Source organism: Sphaerodactylus townsendi, linkage group LG07, assembly GCF_021028975.2.
Source record: "Sphaerodactylus townsendi isolate TG3544 linkage group LG07, MPM_Stown_v2.3, whole genome shotgun sequence".
Taxonomy (NCBI): domain Eukaryota; kingdom Metazoa; phylum Chordata; class Lepidosauria; order Squamata; family Sphaerodactylidae; genus Sphaerodactylus; species Sphaerodactylus townsendi.
In genome coordinates, this window is record NC_059431.1 from 114,777,009 (window position 1) to 114,789,172 (window position 12,164).

Consider the following 12,164-nt stretch of genomic DNA (forward strand, 5'->3'; position numbering starts at 1 on the left):
CGAGCTCTTAACCTTCTACGCCACTGCTGCTCCTCAGAGAAGGACATAAAAGGAAAAGTAAATTTGAGTAGGGGAGTTGTAGCACATTTATAATGTTTTTTCAGCCAGAGAATGACAAATTATTAATATTTTTAAAGCTGAAACAAGCTCCTGAAATCAACTAAAATTAATGTCCAAATATTGCTACTGCCATGTTTTTCTTTTGCTTTCAGTCTTTTAAGGGACCTGGGTGATCCATGTGGTTTCAGAGAAACATTTTAACCGGCTCCTGATTTTGGCGTCCACAGTCGGATGGCATCCATTTTTCAATCCTTCTTCCCAGCATCCCCAAATAGAGTCAGATCGTACTCCCACTGAAGGTAGCAAAGCAGCCTTAGATGACAAAACACATCGGGTTGCCAACTCTGGATTGGGAAATTCCTGGGGCTTTGGGGGCGGAGCCTGAGGAGGGCGGGGCTTGGGAAGGTGAAGCACTTCAGCTGGGCCCAATACCTTAGATTCCACTTTCCAAAGCAGCTCTTTTCCCCGCAGGAAACCTGATCTCTGTAGTCACAAAATAAATGGCAATTCTGGGAGATCTCCAGGCTCAGCTGGCAGCTGGCAACCCTTATTCCTAATGCTGTTTCATAATAAAGAAATCAACTGAACCCTCTGAAAAGGTTTATTATCATGACTGAAACAATCCTTCCCTTTACTTCGAGCTTTCAACAAGCTTAACAGTCCTGAAAAACTTTTAAGATTGCACACTCTTGTTGCGTTATTTTCGTTAGACGTAATGAAAGGTATGTCATACCTTTTCGTTTTGGATTTTGCTACAGATTAACATGACTACCATGCATGTGAGCTCCCAAAGGCACCTGGTGGGCCACTGCGAGTAGCAGAGAGCTGGACTAGATGGACTCTGGTCTGATCCAGCTGGCTTGTTCTTATGTTCTTATGACGCTTCCCCCCCCCAAAGGTTCTTCAAATAAAATCAACGTGCTTGCAATTCAAACATTTAACAGCAGGCGGCACTGTTGTCCACCTTTCTATCCGCCAGCAGGGCTGCCCTACCTATCTAAAATGCCCTTTTCCCTCTTGCCAGAAAGCAACTCTGAAGACTTATGTAGTGAAGTATTTACTGAGTGATGCATCTTCTGAGATAACCTTTAGGGTCGCTACATGTCTAGCGGAAGTAATATCTCAAAGACGGTACTGAAATGTGTCCCTCGATGTATCAAATCATCTAAATTACATCGATTTAATATCTGAGGCTCAAGTCATTGTAATAAACACGAGAAGTCATTTAAATAGGTTTTAATTAACACATGGATATCACAATAGGTCTCCAGAAAGTTTGTGTATAATTCTATCCCAACTTAGTGTATTGGATTCCTCGTTGTATTGTTGTTTATCATACAAACACACTGTATGCAGAATTGTTTATGCCTAATAAAGGTTTACTGTACTGTACATAGTCCAAGGAAGCTGAGTCGAAAGCAAAAGTCACTGACACTGTTCCACAGTCCCTATTCTCTCTCTCTCTCTCTTGCATTTCACAGGAATCTCTTTGTGCCTCCATTAATATTACAAACTAGCACAAAACCCTCTTAACAACAACACATGCTTGTCTCAGCATCAGCTAAACTGGGCCCCACAGTAACCCCCAAATGCAGAGGTGGGATCCAGCAGGTTCTCACAGGTTCCCGAGAGTAGGTTACTAATTATTTGTGTGTGCCGAGAGGGGGTTACTAATTGGTGATTTTGCCACGTGATTTTTGCCTTAGTTACGCCCCTCCTCTCAGCAGCAGCGCGCAGAACTTGAAGCAGTCTAGCAGGAGGTGCACTGGCGTGCGTGGCAGTCTGCGCCTGTGTGCATTCATTTCCCGCCCAAGGACTGGCGCAGCGGCTGCGTCCTTGTCACAGCCCCGCCCAGGAATGCCCCGCCCCTGGAATGGCCGGCCACACCCCCTCCGTGCCCCACCCAGCCCCATTGGCGCTATGCCACAGTTTGAATCCCACCACCATGGGAACCTGTTACTAAAATTTTGGATCCCACCACTGCCCAAATGCCATTCATTCATTCATTCATTCATTCATTCATTCATTCATTCATTCATTCATTCATTCATTCATTCATTCATTCATTCATTCATTCATTCATTCATTCATTCATTCAATTTAATAGGCCACCCCTCCCCTTTCGGGCTCGGGGTGGCATACAACAAACATACGAACATTTCAACAGAAACAGCAATAAATATCACAACCAGCCTAGTTTCATCATTAAAATATCTAAAAAGACAACGGTCCAGATGGTGAATTCCTTATCAACACTACTAACAATTAAAACCTACCACGCTGGCACTGTGGAGAAAAAGGAGCATATTATACTCATATGTGGATAGAATGTAAAGTGGTAAAAAAGTTTTGGGAGAATATTTTGAAATATGTAGAGCAGTTAGTAAAAGTAAAAATTGATATAAACAATGATTTATTAATTGTGGGGATAATAGATGATGTAAGAGTGAACAGAAATTTGGAACCAATGTATAAAATAATGATTAGAGCAGCACACGCAGTGTTGGCGTTGGGATGGAAAGATCACAAGAAATGGACAGTCTCAAAACGGTTGGAATATATTTGGGAACAAATTCAGTTAGAGATTTTTGAGAGACTGGCAAAAAATACACTATGGCAAGAGAAACTAGAAGATATTACGAAGCTGTGGACATTGTATGAAAAATGGCTGGAAGAAGCCGGATTTAACGAAGAACCATGGAATAAGAGAATAAGAAGAATGAACCTTCTGCTGCTTGCTTGAAATAATCAATGGAAAAGAGGGGGGGGAGGGGGGTGAAAAAGGAAAAATGTATAGTTGGAACAAACATATTGAATGTAACAAATATAATAATATTCTATACCAAAAAAAAACCTACCACGCTAAGGATAACAGTTGGAGGCTAATAATGGTTGATGGCAAACGGTATTCTGCCAAGAGTTGCCCCTTCCAAAAACAGAAGCACCCTCCAGAGCGCCAAGGTTTCCTACCTGTATCAGCTCTTCCTTGTCCGGGTTAGAGCTTCAGCTCTCCATCTTCCCACATCTTAACCTGGGGTCCCTGCCTTTTGGGAGGATGTGGGGATTTGTGGACTTCCAGCACTGGGTGATGAGCGCAACCACAGGCAAAGCTGGACACAAAATAGTTGCCGAAAAATGGAGAGCCACACAGACAGGGAGCCCAGGTCCAGGGGTCAAGAGGGGCACTTTAAAAAATATACTAGGAAAGAAGAGTGAGAGAGAACAAAACCAACATGGGTGGGAGCGGCTGCTGAAACAACATTTCAGTGGCCAATCAGAAGACCAATCAGAGAGCCAGGGTGGTGTAGTGGTTGAGAGAGGTGGGCTCTAATCTGGAGAACCAGGTTTGATTCTCCCCTCATCCACATGAGCGGCAGAATCTTATCTGGTGAATCTGGTTTGTTTCCCTGCTCCTCCACATGAAGCCTGCTGGGTGACCTTGGGTCTGTCACAGCTCTCTCTGAACTCTTTCAGCCCCACCCACTGCACAAGGTGTCTGTAGTGGGGGAGAGGAAGGGAAAAGGAGATTGTAAGCCGCCTTGAGTCTCCTTAAAGGATAGAAAGGGGAGTATAGATCCAATCTCTTCTTCTAGTATTGAGCAAGAGTCCCATTCAGTCCCGCCCATTTTCTAAAGAAGTTGTGCAGGCCCCAAGAAAGCTGTCAGTGGGTGTCATGTTGGGCACCCCAACTTTAGTCACTTGATCACAATATCTGGGCAATGGAGCAAAATTAATGAGCTATACAGCTGAGTGTCACCAGCACTGAGTCCCCACAGCAGCAGCAGTGGCATGGTGGTTAAGAGCAGGTGTACTCTAATCTGGAGGAACCAGGTTTGATTCCCCGCTCTGCTGCCTGAGCTGTGGAGGCTTATCTGGTGAACCAAATTAGCTTGTGCACTCCCACACACGCCAGCTGGGTGACCTTGGACTAGTCACAGGTCTTCGGGGCTCTCTCAGCCCCACCTACCTCACAGGGTGTTTGTTGTGAGGGGGGAAGAGAAAGGAGTTTGTAAGACCTTTGAGTCTCCTATAGGAGAGAAAGGGGGGATATAAATCCAACTCTTCTTCTTCTTCTTCTTCTTCTTCTTCTTCTTCTTCTTAATTCAAGAAATGATTTTCCTTCGTCTGCCTCTAGGAACCTTGGGAAAGTTCCTTCTTAAATTCTTACAGTGCCTTACAAAACCACAAATGCGGTGGAAAAAGTGACGTCAATGTCTCTCTCATAAAATAGCTACCAGACTGAAAACCAGCAGATTCAGAACAAAGGCAGGACGTCTCGAGGTGATGCTTAATCGATTTATGGAATTTGTAGTCACAAGATGAGACAATTGCTCCCGGGTTATGGGTTTAAAAAGGGACAGAGCACAGTATTTTTGTAACAGATAAACTCAAACGGTGGTTGTTAGTCTTAGTAACTAAGTGGGACCTTCCCATTCAGATACAAGCGATGGTTTCAACAAACCAGAGATGGTATAGAAACCAGAACTGCAACCAAGTCCAAACTCTGGATTCCAATTCTAAGGTGCAAGTGAATTTAGTACACGACAGGAAATTTACAAAAATCAAGAATTAGGCAGGGAATCTGAGCACCCAGAAGAGATAAAAAGTTTGAAAAACTAACATGTGGTTACGAATGGGGACACTATGCTAGATTTCTGTGTTTTAGACACTACATGTGAATGAAGCTACGGAAAGCTAGTAAGTCAGGTATATGGTTACCATTGGTGAGAAGCGTTCTAGCCAACTGGAGGGGGGAGGGTTATTAAATCATGCAGGTTATCACATGTATGCTGAAGTGGTAAAGTCCAGACGCAAGAAGCAAGGAAAGTAGAGAAAAGATTATCTGTGGTCTCCAGCATCTTTCCATGTGGCATTACCATAGTAGCCCATTCCACACATCGCAAATACAACGTCTTGCAGATGTTTTAAAAAATAACCATTTTGGGTTTTTTTGTCCGCATAGCAGGGAGGAAAAAAGCAATCCATGGGGAAACGGTTCTTTTGTCTGCTTTCCGCCAGTTGTCACATTCAATTTCTGAGCAGGATATGAGTCTTTGCAGCTTCAAAGATCTCTCATAGAAAACAAAAAAAAAAAAAGGGGGGGGGAATAATGACATGTACCCAGAATCAGCAGTCAAAACTAACTTTATTCATGTACTTTAGATATGAACTTTATTCATGTACTTTAGATATGAAAATGGCGGGCAGTTGCGCAAGCAGAGCAAATATCCATGGGAACCTTCTGCAAACGGTGGATGGCACGGAGAAGAAGAAGAAGAGTTTGGATTTCTATCCCCCCTTTCTCTCCTGCAGGAGACTCCAAGGGGTTTACAATCTCCTTGCCCTTCCCCTCTCACAACAAACACCCTGTGAGGTAGGTGGGGCTGAGAGAGCTCCGAGAAGCTGTGACTAGCCCAATGTCATCCAGCTGGCGTGTGTGGGAGTGCACAGGCTAATCTGAATTCCCCAGATAAGCCTTCGCAGCTCAGGCGGCAGAGCTGGGAATCAAACCCGGTTCCTCCAGATTAGATACACGAGCTCTTAACCTCCTACGCCACTGCTGCTCTCCTGAAGCGGCAGGAAATGGTGGGCGTGAGTCGCTCAGAAACCGAAAGTGGGAGTTGTAACAAGTCGGGCGGGAAAAATAAAACGCTTCCTGGTCTCCGCACAGCGAGCAGGAAACATTTTCAAAGCGACTTCAGGAAAACAGTCGCTAGCTTAAAATTTTTTGGGGAAAAAATCCCTTTGGAGCAGAAATAAAACATCTTCCAAACATTTTTGGGAACGGGGGTGGGGAACTGTGCAGAATTCCACCTTAAGATGCTTTTTAAAACATCCTGTTTTATTTATGTTGTGCAAAATGGGTCAGCGGCAGAAAATGTACGCCTGTTAACACGGTGTTCCAAGACAGAGTGAGCAGAGTTCGTGTTTTTTCCTCCCGAACGCCAGCAGAGGCTGTTTGGGAGGAAAGACGGCGGCGGCGGCTGAATCCCAAAGCAGGAAGACCACAAGTCTGTGAATTTCGTCTCTGCAGGTTAATGAAAACATTCAAATGCCTTCCTTTCTTCTCCTGCCCGTGCTTGGCCCAGACCAGAGACAGGATGGCAGGAACACCAACCAACATCCACACCAGTTGGAGCAAAAGGAAAAGAGGACCATGGAAAAGGGGTGGGGGGGACGACTCGGAGACCCTTTTGCTCACGGTCCAACATGAACCAAGTTTTCCTTGCATGACACAGTTTTCTTTCCCACCCTGTTCCAGTGTTGAAAACCAGCCAGACGCTCCACCCACCTTACATATTCTTGGCTCGCTCGCACGCTTAGAAACAGCTGCAAAATGCACTGCTGGAGAGGGGGGGAAACCAACATGCCCGTCCAATGGAGTCTCGAGACTCCAGGAGGCCGGCCAGCCAGCGCATTCCAGAGAAAGTTACAATAAAGCAGCAGTGGGGAGAGCTGTTGCAAAAACCTCCCTCAGGACTTTGACTACGGGGCCGCCCGCACAGAAAACACTGTTCCCTGTTCTTGTCAGCGGACTGGAATGCCCTGAGAGAGACAAGGGTGCAAATGTGCGCCACAAGGCGAACAACTGCAAGGCTCTTTTTCGCCTCAGAAGCTTTTGAAACTTTTCCTGTCGGTCGCTGAGCGTTTCATGAACAATGAAGGCCTGAGAGGTCGGAAAGGCATAGAAGCAATTCCTTTCCTCTCCAGCGCTTCTATTTAAGGGCTTTAAAAAAAAAGGGGGGGGGTACATAGATTTGTGGAGGAGAAACCCATCAACAGCTACTAGCAGTGGCGTAGGAGGTTAAGAGCTCGTGTATCTAATCAGGAGGAACCAGGTTTGATTCCCAGCTCTGCCGCCTGAGCTGTGGAGGCTTATCTGGGGAATTCAGATTAGCCTGTGCACTCCCACAGACGCCAGCTGGGTGACCATGGGCTAGTCACAGCTTCTCGGAGCTCTCTCAGCCCCACCCACCTCACAGGGTGTTTGTTGTGAGGGGGGAAGGGCAAGGAGATTGTCAGCCCCTTTGAGTCTCCTGCAGGAGAGAAAAGGGGGATATAAATCCAAAACTCTTCTTCTTCTTCTCTTCTAGCCATGGTGATTGACGGGACTAGTGGTGGGATCCAAAAATTTTAGTAACAGGTTCCCATGGTGGTGGGATTCAAACAGTGGCGTAGCGCCAATGGGGCTGGGCGGGGCCCGACGGGGGCGTGGCTGGGCATTCCGGGGGCGGGGCATTAATATTTTCTCTGTTACTGTAAAAAACTCTTACTGTAAAAAAAAAAGTTCCTAATTTCCAGCTGGTATCTTTCTGTCCATAATTTAAACTCATTATAGCAAGTCCTATCGTCTACTGCCAACAGAAACAACTACTTCTCCTCTAATTGACTGCCTGTCAAATACTTAATACTTTCAAATACTTCATTTTGTTTCTAGAAATCAAAAGAAGGATACTTTCCTTAAACAAGGAACTTTACCATATTTTGAAAACACGTTTTTAAAACAGCCCAACAGGGAGAATTATCCCGTTTTCTATCTTCGCTAACCAGCCGCAGTGGAGACAACAGGACTTTATGATTTTTGGACCTAGTGGAATTTCTAATGGAAAAGCGGACCCAATTAGTAACCCCCTCTCGGCACACACAAATAATTAGTAACCCACTCTCAGGAACTGGTGAGAACCTGCTGGATCCCACCTCCGGACGGGACCTTTCACATCTAGAGGCACTAAACGTCTGAACAGCAGTGACGTGAAGCAACATCAGGAAAAGGACATGGCCTCTGTTGGGTGCTCCGTGAGGCAGAATGCTGGACTAGATGGACCACCAGTCTGATCCAGCAAGGCTCTTTTTACATTCCAATGTACTAAAATCATATTTGAAACCATCAAAAATTCTTCTAAAGGCAATCCTTTCTGAGTCAACTATTCGCCCTTTCATCCACGCGAATCAGCTGAAACCGAATCAGCCTGACCGAATATCTAAATTTACATAATAACACATCTCAGAGCCGTTTTGTAGATTGGCCAGTTATTTGCATGATGAAGGCCCCAACTAAGTGCTCTGAATCAGCATCTCCTTGAAACCCTCCGAAGTGCCAGAGTGGCGTGAGAATTCACAAAAGAATCCTAGAAAAACATTCGCTCGCTTTCAGGAACTTTCTCAGACCACTTGGCAAAAAGTGTGGCTCTTCTCTTTCTTCTCCGCTCTAAGTTCCATCTGTCTTCCAGGAAACTGCCCGCAAAGCCAGGCTAAAACTGAACGTCTACTGACTATGTTACCCGGAAACTAAATGCTGGACAATATATGTTTTTTTTAATATGCTTTGCTTATCATCGGCCCTTCTTGCTGAGGGTCAAGGCAGGTTACAAAATATTTTTTAAGGAAATCGAACAGATAACACTAGACCATAGGTGTCAAACTTGCGGCCCTCCAGATGTTATGGACTACAGTTCCCATCACCCCCTGCCAGCTGGCAGGGGATGATGGGAACTGTAGTCCATAACATCTGGAGGGCTGCGAGTTTGACACCTGTGCACTAGACCTCCAATAATGAACGCAATAGGCCAGTGGTGGCGAACCTTTGGCACTCCAGATGTTGTGGACTACAATTCCCATCAGCCCCTGCCAGCATGGCCCATGCTGGCAGGGGCTGATGGGAATTGTAGTCCATACCATCTGGAGTGCCAAAGGTTTGCCACCACGGCAATAGACCTTGTACTCCAGAATTGGAAAACCAGGCAAACGGAAAATGGAAAAGTGTCCGGAAAACGCATAACGCAGAACGTGAAATGTAGAAAATCGAAGACACTACAGCAAAAGCAAAATATGTTGCCACAGGTTATCATCTTATTCCCTTATAAAAACACCCTCACAGTCTATAGTGCAATTCGAAACTCTTTATAAAAATGCTAAACTAAGAACATAAGAACATAAGAACATAAGAACAAGCCAGCTGGATCAGACCAGAGTCCATCTAGTCCAGCTCTCTGCTACTCGCAGTGGCCCACCAGGTGCCTTTGGGAGTTCACATGCAGGATGTGAAAGCAATGGCCTTCTGCGGCTGTGGCTCCCGAGCACCTGGTCTGCTAAGGCATTTGCAATCTCCGATCAAGGAGGATCAAGATTGGTAGCCATAAATTGACTTCTCCTCCATAAATCTGTCCAAGCCCCTTTTAAAGCTATCCAGGTTAGTGGCCATCACCACCTCCTGTGGCAGCATATTCCAAACACCAATCACACGTTGCGTGAAGAAGTGTTTCCTTTTATTTGTCCTAATTCTTCCCCCCAGCATTTTCAATGGATTTCCTCATAAGGAAGGTGCTCCAGTCCCTCAATCATCCTCGTTGCCCTTCTCTGCACTTTTTCTATCTCTTCAATATCCTTTTTGAGATGTGGTGACCAGAACTGAACACAGTACTCCAAGTGTGGTCGCACCACAGCTTTATATAAGGGCATGACAATCTTTGCAGTTTTATTATCAATTCCTTTCCTGATTATCCCCAGCATAGAGTTTGCCTTTTTCACAGCTGCCATACATTGAGTTGACATTCCCATGGAACTATCAATTAAGACGCCCAAATCCCTTTCCTGGTCTGTGACTGATAGCACTGACCCCTGTAGCGTGTATGTGAAGTTTGGATTTTTTGCCCCTATGTGCATCACTTTGCATTTTGCTACATTGAACTGCATTTGCCATTTCTTAGCCCACTCACCTAATTTATCAAGGTCCGCTTGGAGCTCCTCGCAATCCTTTGTGGTTCTCACCACCCTACATAATTTGGTATCATCTGCAAACTTGGCCACCCACGCTACCCACCCCTACTTCCAGGTCATTTATGAATAGGTTAAAGAGCACTGGTCCCAATATTACCGGATCCTTGGGGACACTCACTCCCCACATCTCTCCATTGTGAGCATTTCCCATTTACACCCACTCTTTGCTTCCTGTTTCTCAACCAGTTTTTAATCCATAGGAGGACTTCCCCTCTTATTCCTTCATTGCTGAGTTTTCTCAATAGTCTCTGGTGAGGAACTTTGTCCAAAAGCCTTTTGGAAATCCAAGTAGACAATGTCCACTGGTTCCCCTTATCCACATGCCTATTTACATCCCTCAAAGAACTCTAGTAAGTTTGTAAGACAGGATTTGCCTCTGCAAAAGCCATGCTGACTCTTTCTCAGCAGGTTTTGCTTTTGTACATGTTTTATAATTTTATCTTTAATGACAGATTCTACTAATTTACCAGGAACAGATGTCAAACTGACTGGCCTGTAATTTCCTGGGTCCCCCCTAGATCCTTTCTTAAAGATTGGTGTGACATTGGCCATCTTCCAGTCTCTGTGGGATGGAGCCTGATTTCAAGGATAAGTTGCATATTAAAGTGAGAACATCAGGCAATTTCATGCTTGAGCTCTTTAAGAACTCTTCTTGGGTGAATGCAATCTGGGCCAGGGATTTGGTAGCATTTAGTTTATCAATGGCTGCCAGAACTTCTTTCCCTTGTCTACCACTATCTTCTAGTGCTTCGGATTCGCCTTCTAAGAAGCTTGGTTCAGGTGCAGGAATTTTCCTCACCTCCTCTTGGGTGAAGACAGATGCAAAGAATTCATTCAGCTTCTCTGCAATCTCCCTGTCATCTTTAGCACACCCTTTGTTCCTTTGTCATCTAACGGGCCTACCACTTCCCCTGCTGGCTTCCTGCTTTTGGATGTACTTGAAGAACTGTTTGTTGCTGGTTTTGATGTTCACAGCCATGTTCCTCATAATCCTTTTGCCTCCCTTTACAGCTAACTTGCTTCTCTTTTGCCACCATTTGTGTTTCTCTGGTGGCCTCTTTATCAGTTAAGTTGGACTTCCATTTTCTAAAAGACATCTTTTTTTTCCTAATAATTTCCCTCAACGCCCCTTTGTTAAACCATGGTGGCTTTCTTTTGGACTGGAGCTGCCTTTCCTAACCTGTGGAACACATTCCAGCTTGAGCTTTTAAGACTGTGTTTTAAATAACCTCCAAGCATCTTGGACATTTTTGACTCTCTTGATTTTCCCTGTCCCATTCAAGTACTATCCCCCTCATCTTTGAGAAATTTCCCTTTCTGAAGGCTTAATGTAACTACATTAGTAGTTGTCACTTGTTCGCATGCAGAGATACTGAATCTGACAGCATTGTGGTCGCTGTTCCCTATCGGCTCAACAACGCTGACTTCCCGCACCAGGTCCTGGGTCCCACATAGAATTAGATCTAGGATCACATCTCCCCTGGTTGGTTCTACAACCATCTGCTCTAAGCCACAGTCATTTAGCATATCCAGGAATGTTCTCTCCTTACTATGACCTGAACATGCATTTTTCCAGTTTATATGGGGATAGTTAAAAATCCCACTTACCAATTTACATTTTTGCTTTTGTTGGCCTCTCTAATTTCTTTTTCCATCTCAGAATCCTCTTGTGCGCTTTGGTCAGGGGGACGATAATATATTCCTAATGTTAAACTATGCTTCACCCCTGGTGAAGCATAGTTTAAACTAAACTAAACACTTCTATGTATTGTCGAAGGCTTTCACGGTCGAACATTGGTGTTGTACTTCTGCTGGTTGCAATTTAGCAGCCCTGATAAAGTTACTAGATCTGTGGCTGGCATCTTCTGAAGATGCCAGCCACAGATGCAGGTGAAACGTCAAGAGGGAATGCTGCTAGAACACGGCCATACAGCCCAGAAACCACACAGCACCCCACTAAACACTTCTATTCTGTATATGCTACAGAATGAGCAGGGGAGCCTTTCTGACCTCTTCAGGCAGGGAGCTCCACAAAGTAGGAGCCACCACAGTGGAAGCATGTGAATGGGCAGCTGGTCCCCACTGGGAAGAAAAGTTTGATATAAATGTATTATTATTTATTGGATTTAATATGCCGCTCCTCCCCTTTCGGGCTCAGGGCGGCTCCCAACATACATCAAACACATAAACCAGCTAAATATTAAAACATTCCAATAATAAAACCAGCTAAACATTAATATTCCAATTTATTTAATTTACCTCAGGGATGGATTTTTCAACAAAAGATTTTGCTTATGAGGATTGCTCACCCACCAATAATTGTATAC

General features: G+C 44.8%; 1 protein-coding gene across 1 annotated transcript in view; it reads right to left on the reverse strand.

Moving 5' to 3' along the window:
- The window catches only part of FSTL1 (follistatin like 1), a 51,411-nt gene that overhangs the window by 28,276 nt on the left and 10,971 nt on the right, over positions 1 to 12,164 (reverse strand). The window lies entirely within an intron of this gene.